Here is a 10,184-nt window from a genome sequence, read left to right on the forward strand (position 1 = left end):
TGAATGGGGAATGCATCGGAAAGTACAACAACAGGAAACAAGCAGTTATGAGGTTATCACATAGTTGTGCACGGCGTCGCTTCGTAGTTACACTTTGTCATCCTCGTTTCTTTCTACTTCTTCTTCTCCTTGGAATAGGTAGTAAGCAACACGCGTGCTTTTTTTTTCTGTCTAATGTAACATGTTGTGTTCACGTGGCTGTGTGTCATCCTTCCTTTTTTTTTGTTCTAATAAATACATCCCAGTGTACGTGTTAATTGCGCATTCTGCGAATCCATTCACCACACAACAGTCTCTACGCTCTGTATAATCTGAATCCCTATCTCGGTCATGGCCATAATCTTAATTACGGTTGACGTCGAATTTTGTTTTAGTTATCCCAGGTGCACATGTGGCTGTGAACGCGTGCTTGCAAAGGAAATGCCATGTACAAGGTACTTCCTGGAAAGTCAATTCTCGTCGAAGACTTTTCAGAAATCTCATTAAAAACTTACTGGAAGTGCTTACGAACAGAGATTTATGAAGGACAAAAGAAGCACGTACACCTGTATGGAGTGTCCTATAAAAGCCAGGCAGTTTCTGTAGTCTACACACATCTGAAATATCCTCTCTATACAGGTAAGCACTTCCTTGAGAGATAACCGCTCTTTATTACTTCCTGTACTTGACTAGCATGGTTGTCTGTTTGCAGTGCTTTGCGTTGACTATTATGTGGTGCAATGCAATTGACTATATCTAATGTATTTGGGCCTTAGAAATAAGAGGAGCGTACAACATCTTATTTTCAAACCTTTTCGAACAAACAGTGTTTATGGAAGCCGGATGCTAGAAAGATATGGTATCAGATTGTAGAATATGTTGCCATCCCATTTAAAATACGGCAAGCATTTTGTGTGTAGTTTACGTCGCTATGTGATGAACACCTCAACCATTCTGTCATCTTCTTAATTATTTTGCAGTAAGATTCTAGTGTAAGAGTATGTGGGTAATACTTTCCATGTTGTTTCACTGCTGTTCAGTGTCTTTGTATGCGGCTCTGAACTATAATGTTATTGAGGATGAGCTCTGGGAGTCAATACTAGCATGTGCTAATGACACCCATAATTCCATCCCTAAGCCTTGTATATAGTAATGTTAATTCAATAAACAAACAATAATCACTTCATAACCACGGCTCCTTTGGCACAGTTCTATCTATACCACGTTTGTGGTATCATAAGACGTCGGTCTGTTCCTCCCTTAAAATATCTCGACTCAAAGATGACTCTGAAAATCGAGGGCGTTGGAAAAAAAAGACTCCTGTAATAGTATCCATTTATCGTCAGAAAAGCACAACAGCCGAAAAGCGTATTTTCAGCCCGTCAATGTCAAAGTTTTAGACGCCTAACCTTAAATGCGAAACTCGCAACTCATTTTTCACACGAGACAGTTAATGTTCTGAGGCTGGAACACATATATAGAAGGACAAACACATACGTGTTTAATATTTCTTTCATCATTTTTCACTTTCGTTGAAACTACACATGGCTGTATCGGAGGAAGTGAGGTTTCTACCAAAACAATTTCTGAGGACTTCAAACAAACAAGTTCTTTTATTCTCTTTCTCCAGGAAAGTTTCAACAATCTCTTCGTGGACACAATGACGCCTCTACGTTTCGCTGTTGTCTTCGTCCTCCTCTTTGGTAATACTAATATGGGATCTAATATGGGATGTTGTGAAAGTTTGATCAAACCAAAAGCTCCATTTTGAGAGCTGCGGTAGTTTTCAACTGACAATTATTCTACTATAGCCGGAGGAGATGTCCTAGGAAAGCACAAGAACCAGTAATTTATCAAGACCTCCTGCACCCCCCTAACACCCCTCATATGTTCAGTGACACCCCCTAACTTTTTGACCTGTGTATCCCCTACAGGGGGTGCCTTTACGATTTCTGGTTTAGATACATGTCAGTGATGATATGTTATGATAACGTAACTATATGATAATGACGTACCCCCACCCACTTTTTCCAACACCCATCCACGCTTGGAATTCTGGGTAAACCACTGAAAAGAACACATGTTGTTGGTAACATTGGCGTGTTCCGAACTTCGGTTTTTGTCCCCGTCTTTTACCCCTAGCGGATTGCTTCAGGATAATTCAGCTTTAGTTAGGTTGAAACTTGTGGCGAGCCGACTGAAAAACGCCCATATACACCCCCCCCCCCATGTTTTCCTTTTCTTTTTCCTTGAACATGTCCTTCGCCCTAAGACAGCAGAAAGTTTTCTACACGAAGGCTTTCCTCGTCATTCGGTAACACGTTTAGAGAGATGAGGTAGTCACGTGAACAGGTGCGCAGGACGCGTAACAAGCTGTCGAAAGCGCGTGACGCAACAGCTCACCTGGTGGGATCCAAGTTTGGGGGGAACTTGAGAGTGCGAGAAACTAAAAATTCCCCTTTCTTTTTAAGGTGCATTTGTCGCCAGTGAAGCTGCACCTGAAGGACACGAGCTTGAACGTAAGGACTTTTGGAATTATTAACGATGTCACCGTATAGCCATCATTGTGAGGACGTTTCCCTTTGCAGGTCGTCAACTTGAGGTGGAACTCTGCGCTTGTCTTCCGAGTGTTACCGATTGCCCTACCAAAAGTTGCACAGTGGCGAGCGGATGTATGAAATGCGCCGATGCCTCGCTATGCCTTTGTATTGATGTCACTTGCCCTGGGAAAAGATGCACAACGGCAAGCAAGTGTAAGACATGCTCCATCTAAGGATGAACAACGTGGCTGACCGGCAACCGTTAACAACGAAACGATCAATTGCACGTATATGAAATAAGAGACCCTGGTCTTTCCTTTTACTAACATGGTCATAGGTGGCGGGAACTTTTAAGGGCAATAAATTGTACTAAGCAGCAGACATTGCGTTCGTTTATTTCTCTTTCGATTTTCTGTGCGACTGCATTTACATGGGATCCCGTGCGCCTGCACAACTGCACGCCGTGCAGCGATAACAACACGTGCAGTCTGAAAACCCAACTTTACTGCGTAACACTCTCGTCATCAACCATTTTGCCGAACGATACATTTATCGGTTCACAGAAGAGTGGAGACTTTTTCTAAGGATTATCGTATACATCCAGATTGTCACGGAAAGGGGTTCGCAAATCTCGAAAAATAACAAATCTACTGGAAAGAGAACAATATCATATTCTGAACAACGATGATCTTGAGCGTACTAAGGGCCAGTTTTCACTTGGCGAAACGGCGCATCCGTCGAGACTGACAATGTTAGGAAGGAGTGTCTTTTATCTATTTCACAAATTGGGGTGTGCGCCGGTTCATGTAGAATGTGCAGCCGTGAAGGCTGACAAAGGTTAGGTCAGGAAAATCTTCACCTGACCTAACCTTGGTCAGTCTCTACGTGTTCATATCCATACATAAACTGACCCACTCGCCAAAGTATAAAAAATTCGTAAAAGGCAGTCCTTACCTGACCTTGGCCAGTCTCGACGGGTGCATGTTCTACATGAACCGACCGACCCCCAGAGTGTGAAATACGTAAAACGGTGTACAGGCCTAAACTTGGTCAGTCTCAACGGGTGCATATCCCACGTGAAGTGACCACGTGGGACGACGTCTGAAATACATAAAAGGCTCTGAAAGGCTCTACACGAACTGACCCACTACCACACGTGTAACTTTATAACGACCCAGCACACCATTAATCAGATTCCTACAGCTTGGGACAAAAGTTTACGCAGCACCGGTGTGCAGCATTTCTCCAATGGAGCGACAATCTAGCAGCAAGCAGGAGTAGGCACACATACTGAGAGAAGGAAGGAATAGCCGGCCACCCGTTTCCTATTCGATCTCTTCGTCATAGCCCGCATGGGGCCGCTCCTATTAAGAAATGGGTAGGCGCCGTGTTCCGTGAACTTTTGCCACAAAGCTGTGCAACAACAGAGGATATGAAATGAATCTGCGGCACAGTGCCAGGTCAACATGACTCGATCACACGCAGGAGACTAAAATAACTGATCGTGTACTTACGAATAAAACGTGTTCCCGTGACAGAGCTGCTTTCTGTTCGGCGAGAGTCGCAGCCGGGACAGAAACACATTACCATACGTCGTTTCTACGAAGGTGCTCACATTTTCACAATAAATGTCTTTCGAAAAGCGAAATCACACGAAGAGCAGCGCGAGAAACAGTGTCGCAAAACCGAAACTTTAGAGAGGATCACGTGATGGACAGGACGTAATGCGATTTTGACCCGAGCGACCGCTAGAGGGCGGCTATGCCAGTCTGGAACAGAGCCGTGTATGCCAAAGGGAGTGTGGCCATTAATGGGACCTGTATATACCTGGAGCTCCACCCACTTTTTGAGCTCTCTGGCCAATCACGAGCCAAAATACAGTTCGCTATTAACCCCAGGCTATCCAAGCTATATATTACCTGTATTAACTGGGTGCCGCCATTTTCGGGAAACTGGATTGGATTAGATTGAATAGGATATTCCCTGACGACCTAGCAACATAATGGATTTTGCGTCCACTTTTAACGGCGCCATCTGGATGGTGAGGGGCACGCCGGGAAGACGCAGAATAGCAGAAGGCAGAAGTAGCAGAAGCAGAAGTGCTTGCTAGCAGAACTGATTGGCCGGCAGAACCGCTAGTTGGAACAGACTGCCGGTATTATACGTATTTTAACTATGAAACATAACAAGACTGAACCAAGAACGGGCAAAGGTGTGTATATGAATAAAAGTATGTCATAAAATGAAAATTTTTGGGCATTTGTTGCGTTTTTCTCGCTATTTGCCTGTGATCGCTGTCGTTACTAGGCCTAACAAGGACGACGAAACATATTATTTTCAGGTAAACATCGACACTGGAGCGTAATTTAAAGGTGAGTTGCAAGATAATTGCAACAGAATGTACACCTACGGAATAAAATTGACGTAATTTGTGAAAAAAAAAATTGTCATGAAATCCTCGCTTCGCCGTTCGAAGCTAGCCGCCATTTTCGGGAAAATTTTGGTGTCATGGCGGCCCGCATAGAAAACAGCAGCCAATGAAAAACGCTCAATTTGATTGACAGCTCGAGCCCCTTTTTTAGGCTCCTCCTAATGGCCAGACTCCCTTTGGCATACACGGCACTGGTCTGGAAGGAAGAGCCGCTCCTTGCCTTTCCTTCCTCCATGAATACTGCCCCAGCGTGAAGAGATGTAGACGCCTGAAACTCAACTGGAACTCGAGTCCTGATCGGCGATGATGGAATAGAAGCGTAAGATGTGCTGGAGAGCTCGTGGGTCCAGGAGTAAAGATCCACCAGGACAATCACATGAACGACATCCTAAAGAAGCATTTGGTCCCTTGGATCAATTTCCATTTTCGGTAACGAACCATATATGTTTCAACGAGAGACTGCGCTAGCTCACAAAACAACGACGGTGCACGGCTGGAGCAGAGGAAGTCTCAGTGATTTGATCTCGGCACAGGAGTGATCCCCATACAGTCCTCATTTCAATCACTCTTATCTGCGGAGTATAATAAGCACGGACATGTTGTACTCCTGACTGCAGACTCCTTCGAGTCTCATTCGACGAAGGCGTGGGACAAAATGGATGACTACTACCTGCGACACATACTGTCAACTCCTTCCTGCGTCGTCATCTGCGAGTGCATCCCTAACAGAGGCGATGCAGTTAACAGGTCTGATTTATTTCGAGTAAATGTATTACGTTGAGCTGAAAATATTAGAAAGTACGAATTATACAACTGATGAGTGATTATTGAGGACAATCCGGATACAGCTTCACCACGCGACACACGCAAGGCCAATCACTGCACAGATCTGAGGATAATCCAATAACGTCAAGTAAGAGGGGAGTAGTTGTGGTGTCCAGTTACTCCCTCGCATAAAAAGCGTTCCCCCGAGACTGAGGACACCAACGATAGAACGTCGGACAGCCCCATCGGCGGCTGTATCATTGCGCCCTTTCTCAAAAAACCCATTCTCCTCGGAAGGCGGGACTAGTTGTAACTACCGTAACGAACGTTTCTCAACTGTACCTGAAGCGTCAGTCACGAGAACATTTATTCATTAATTAAGCCAGCGCTGTCTCATGTAACAAACATCACAACCACATTTAGTCTCTCATACAACACACAACTGCCTCACAGTGATCGCTCCATAGTACCGAACGATTCATAGACGCTGTGTGTGTCGCATAGTCTCTTCCTCCGTTTCTGATATTTGCCTTTCGCCGTATTTCGAGTGATTTCGACGGCAGATATACCACGTCGTTGTTGTCCAAACCAAAACCATGCACCCACATGGTCCCGCGGTCATCCTCGTCGTTCACAGTTGGCTGAGAGAATTGGATAGCTATGACGTAAGCCCTTTTCAAAGCCAATTATCCAGCAGTCACGCCCTGCTATTTTTGCCCGATAACTCCGCCCCAGTTGAACTGAATACAGTTAGAGGTCGATGTATCTATTCGATAGTAAAGCATCGTGAGAACGTTGTCCTGCAGAGTATTCGCTATTCACGGAAATCATCATGGTCCCTTTAAGTTCATTGATTTTCCCATCACTTTCCCGCTTACCTGGTAGTGACCTGGTGCTACAGTGTCTTGTGGTTCCTAGGAGTGGTGGTCACGCCGACACCACTGATTCAAACTGCTACCGTAAGGCACGCGTTCCTAGATGGTGGTGGTGGTGGTAAAAGGGCTTGCCGTTGTCGCCCTCACATGGTCGCGTTCCTTCCTAGGTATGATCCTAGGCAGAATATTTCATAGAATTGTGTCACCGGCACCAGGTAACTTCATGCGTCGTCGTCATCGCGTTCAGCTAGGGGAGCACCCGTGACGAACATTTTTAATATAAACGCATCCGCCACACCAGTAAAGTTGAACGACTGGCGCTGACGTTATGTAACAGTCGCCAAACTCGGATCTTGCGTTTGCGGTGATCGCCGCGGTAACAGTTACAAGCTTGACTTCCTCCGTGTGACTTGTATGTATCTACCCCCGTACGTCCCGGATGAATACCTCCTTCGTGCCCTCGCTCCGTTTGGAAAAGTCGAAAAGTTGGAGAAGATGTATTCCAAAGACAGGCCAACGATCAAAAATGGACACAGAGTTGCATGTATGAAAATGAACGAAAATAACCCAGTCCCAAACTTCATTAGGGTTCTTGGTCACCGTGTCAACTGCGACTATCCAGGAGTGCGCCGTGTTTGCAGCAAGTGCAAGCGCGAAGGTCACTACCGGGCCGCCTGTACTACGCCGTTTTGTTCACGTTGCTCAAGATCTGGCCATCAAGCAGAAGAATGCACCTCGCAGTGTCATCGATGCAAAGGCAACCACGCTACGGCTGATTGTATCCGCAAGCGCACGTTCGCTGACATTATCCGACCACCAAAACCGACGCCCACGACAGCAAACGTTGACCCAGCTCCGCTTGGGCCTACCAGCGAAGTCACCACTGTGGTACCAACTCTCCAAACTGACCAACAAGGCGACGTCCCAATGAATGCACGTGAAAGCTTTTCTTGCGATAATATGCCACGTGAGCAACTGCTGAATGGTGCGGAATCCCCTCCGAGTGAGACCGTGCCGTCCAATATTACTTGCTACGCTAAGCCTGAAGCGACCGAAGATGCATCGCCATCATCCATGGATGAAGACACAGAGGTGGGAAGCGACAGCTACTCCGCAACTTCTGATGTGAAAAGTGATGCTGCGACACATCAGCCATCTTCAACACAGCACATGAATGCTGGGACACACTTGATAAGCGACAGCGAGAGTTCTACAAGCAATGACCTAACTACATCAGGGAAACACCAACATGCTACAACGACGTCGAGCGAAGGCTCTGTTCCAACAAAGAAGAGAGCCAAGCTGGCGAGCGACTTACATCGCGAACTGAAGCGAGATGTTTTTGGAGATTCCGACACCTCGTCTGACTAGAGTATTCGTAATATGGGTCATAACAACTGGCGACTTGCTGTGCAGCTCGTACTCCTCTTTCTAACAATGGATTTGCGAGTATGCACTCTCAACGTACAGGGATTTCGAAATCCCCGATAAGCAAGCAGAAGTAATTAATTTCGCCGCAGCTGCCAGAGTAGACATTCTGCTTTTGCAAGAAACTAATTTTACCACGGTGCAAGAAGTAGAATCGTTCAGACAACGTTTCCGCGTGAACTGTTTTTTTAGCCTAGCATCCACTCGCTTTACTGGTGTGTTATCTGGCGCTTTCTCGACTCCAGACAGTGAGGGCCGCGTCATCGCTGTGGACATAAACATTGCGGGGAACAGACTTCGCATAGTTAATGTGTATGCCCCTGCTCAGATGAACTCCACCAATGCATTTTTCGCTGATCTTGATGTTCACCTGTTAAGCCCATCTTCTACTTTTCTTGTGGGAGACTTCAACTGCATCTTGAACGGTGTGAGAGATGTCCGAGGGCCTGGTGCTGGACGACCGGTGTGGAATGGTCGAGAGTTACTCAGAATGGTACAGCAATTCCAATTACAAGACGCGTGGGAACTAACACGCGGTAACGAATTCGTGTACACCTGGCACCAAGGACAAAGCAGCTCGCGCTTGGATCGATTTTACGTACCACAAGAATACACAAGCTATGTGCGGAGGTGTGATGTATTTGAGGTTTCCCAAAGTGGAAGGTATGTGTCAGATCACCGAGCCGTCGTGATGACGCTACGTGTACCTCAAAGAGCAGAGCGAATTCATCGACCGTGGAGATTGTCTCACGCTGCTTTATGCGACGAAGATACGATAACGACAGTGAACGAATTCTTGTCTGAAAGACTACTTGGAACAGAGACGACATTCGAGGGTTGGTCCAAGATCAAGAAATATCTCCGTCTCCTCTTCACAGCAATGGGTCTGTCGAAGGCTCGCCAGCGTACCAACCAACTAACTGTTCTGACAAAGAAGATACGCATGGCTCGACGTTCCAGTGTGCTCTGTTCGAAAGCAAAGACATACCTTGACTGCCTGGAGGCAGAACGAATGGCTCTTTTGAAGTCTAGCACTATGGCAGCGCGACTAGAATTTTTCCGGTCTCGGTCTGTTGCAGGGCCAGGGTCCTTGCGCTACCTGCGTTCCAGGCGATTTATCGATCCGGAGGCAACTACAGCTGCTGAGTACATCACTCAGTCAAGAACAGACCGCCAAGCTTTCCAACAGTTCTTTTCTAGACAGTTTTGCTCTGAGGCAACTGCAGAGGTCCCTGCCCAAGTACTGCAGTCCCTGCCCAAACTCTCAAACGAGGAACGCTCCTTGTTGATATCTTCTGTGACTAAAGAAGAAATTGACAACGCAGTGAAGAAGCTGAAAAGCGGATCTTCTCCAGGACCGGATGGGTTACCGAATGCCTTCTACAAAATGTTTTGGCCTGCACTCCGCAATTACTTTCACAGATATCTTCAGTGGATACTAACCACCTCCTCATGGAACCCCGAATTCATGGCCAGTTACGTTGTCACGATTCCTAAAGACAACAGTAACACCAGTGATCCGTCAACATGGCGCCCAATTTCTCTACTGAATAGTGACTACAAGATCGTCATGGCCGTTCTGACAGCAAGACTAAACAGTGTGATGGAGAGCATTGTACATCCAGCCCAAGTGTGCAGTGTGCAAGGTCGAAGTATGTACACATCACTCTCCGGCATTCGGGACATGATACAATGCACAGAATTTCGTCGTTCAAGTGGAGCACTTTTGTCTCTGGATCAGTCGAAGGCGTTTGACAGGGTAGCGCATTCTTATCTGTTTTGCCTCCTTGACGCGTATGGGCTTCCGCCAGAGTTTTCCCACTGGATCAAAACTGCATACAACCAGCAAACAAGTACTCTACTGTTCGGCAATGCCATTGGTGGAACCTTTCATATAGAGCGCGGTGTTAGACAAGGCTGCCCGCTGTCACCCCTGCTATTTGTTATCAGTTTGGATCCGTTTCTTCGCAGTATTATCTCATGTAACAGAGTGAATGGGTTGCCCCTCCCTGGTTCTGGTGCTTGGAAGGTGACAGCTTATGCTGATGACATCACATGTTTCTTACACGACCCGGACTCACTCATGCACATCTTGGACTTGTTTGATCAGTACGCTTTGTATTCTGGTGCAAGCTTGAACAAAGACAAGAGCAAGCTCCTCTTGTT

General features: G+C 46.3%; 2 long non-coding RNA genes across 3 annotated transcripts in view; one reads left to right on the forward strand and one right to left on the reverse strand.

The window, feature by feature from the left end:
• LOC135375651 (uncharacterized) overlaps positions 1-2,900 on the forward strand; it is a 42,282-nt gene extending 39,382 nt beyond the window's left edge. Inside the window, exons 1-4 of one of the 2 annotated variants that reach the window (XR_010417317.1) lie at positions 597-618; positions 1,610-1,682; positions 2,451-2,498; positions 2,568-2,900. This is a non-coding gene — a long non-coding RNA (uncharacterized LOC135375651). Of the gene's footprint in view, positions 1-596; positions 619-1,609; positions 1,683-2,450; positions 2,499-2,567 lie in introns of those variants that run through there. The other variant, XR_010417318.1, reaches the window with a different exon arrangement.
• LOC135375650 (uncharacterized) overlaps positions 1-10,184 on the reverse strand; it is a 128,409-nt gene that overhangs the window by 32,341 nt on the left and 85,884 nt on the right. The gene's annotated exons all lie outside the window — the stretch shown is intronic.

The sequence above is a fragment of the Ornithodoros turicata genome, unplaced genomic scaffold (assembly GCF_037126465.1).
Source record: "Ornithodoros turicata isolate Travis unplaced genomic scaffold, ASM3712646v1 ctg00000911.1, whole genome shotgun sequence".
In the NCBI taxonomy this organism is placed as follows: Eukaryota; Metazoa; Arthropoda; class Arachnida; order Ixodida; family Argasidae; genus Ornithodoros; species Ornithodoros turicata.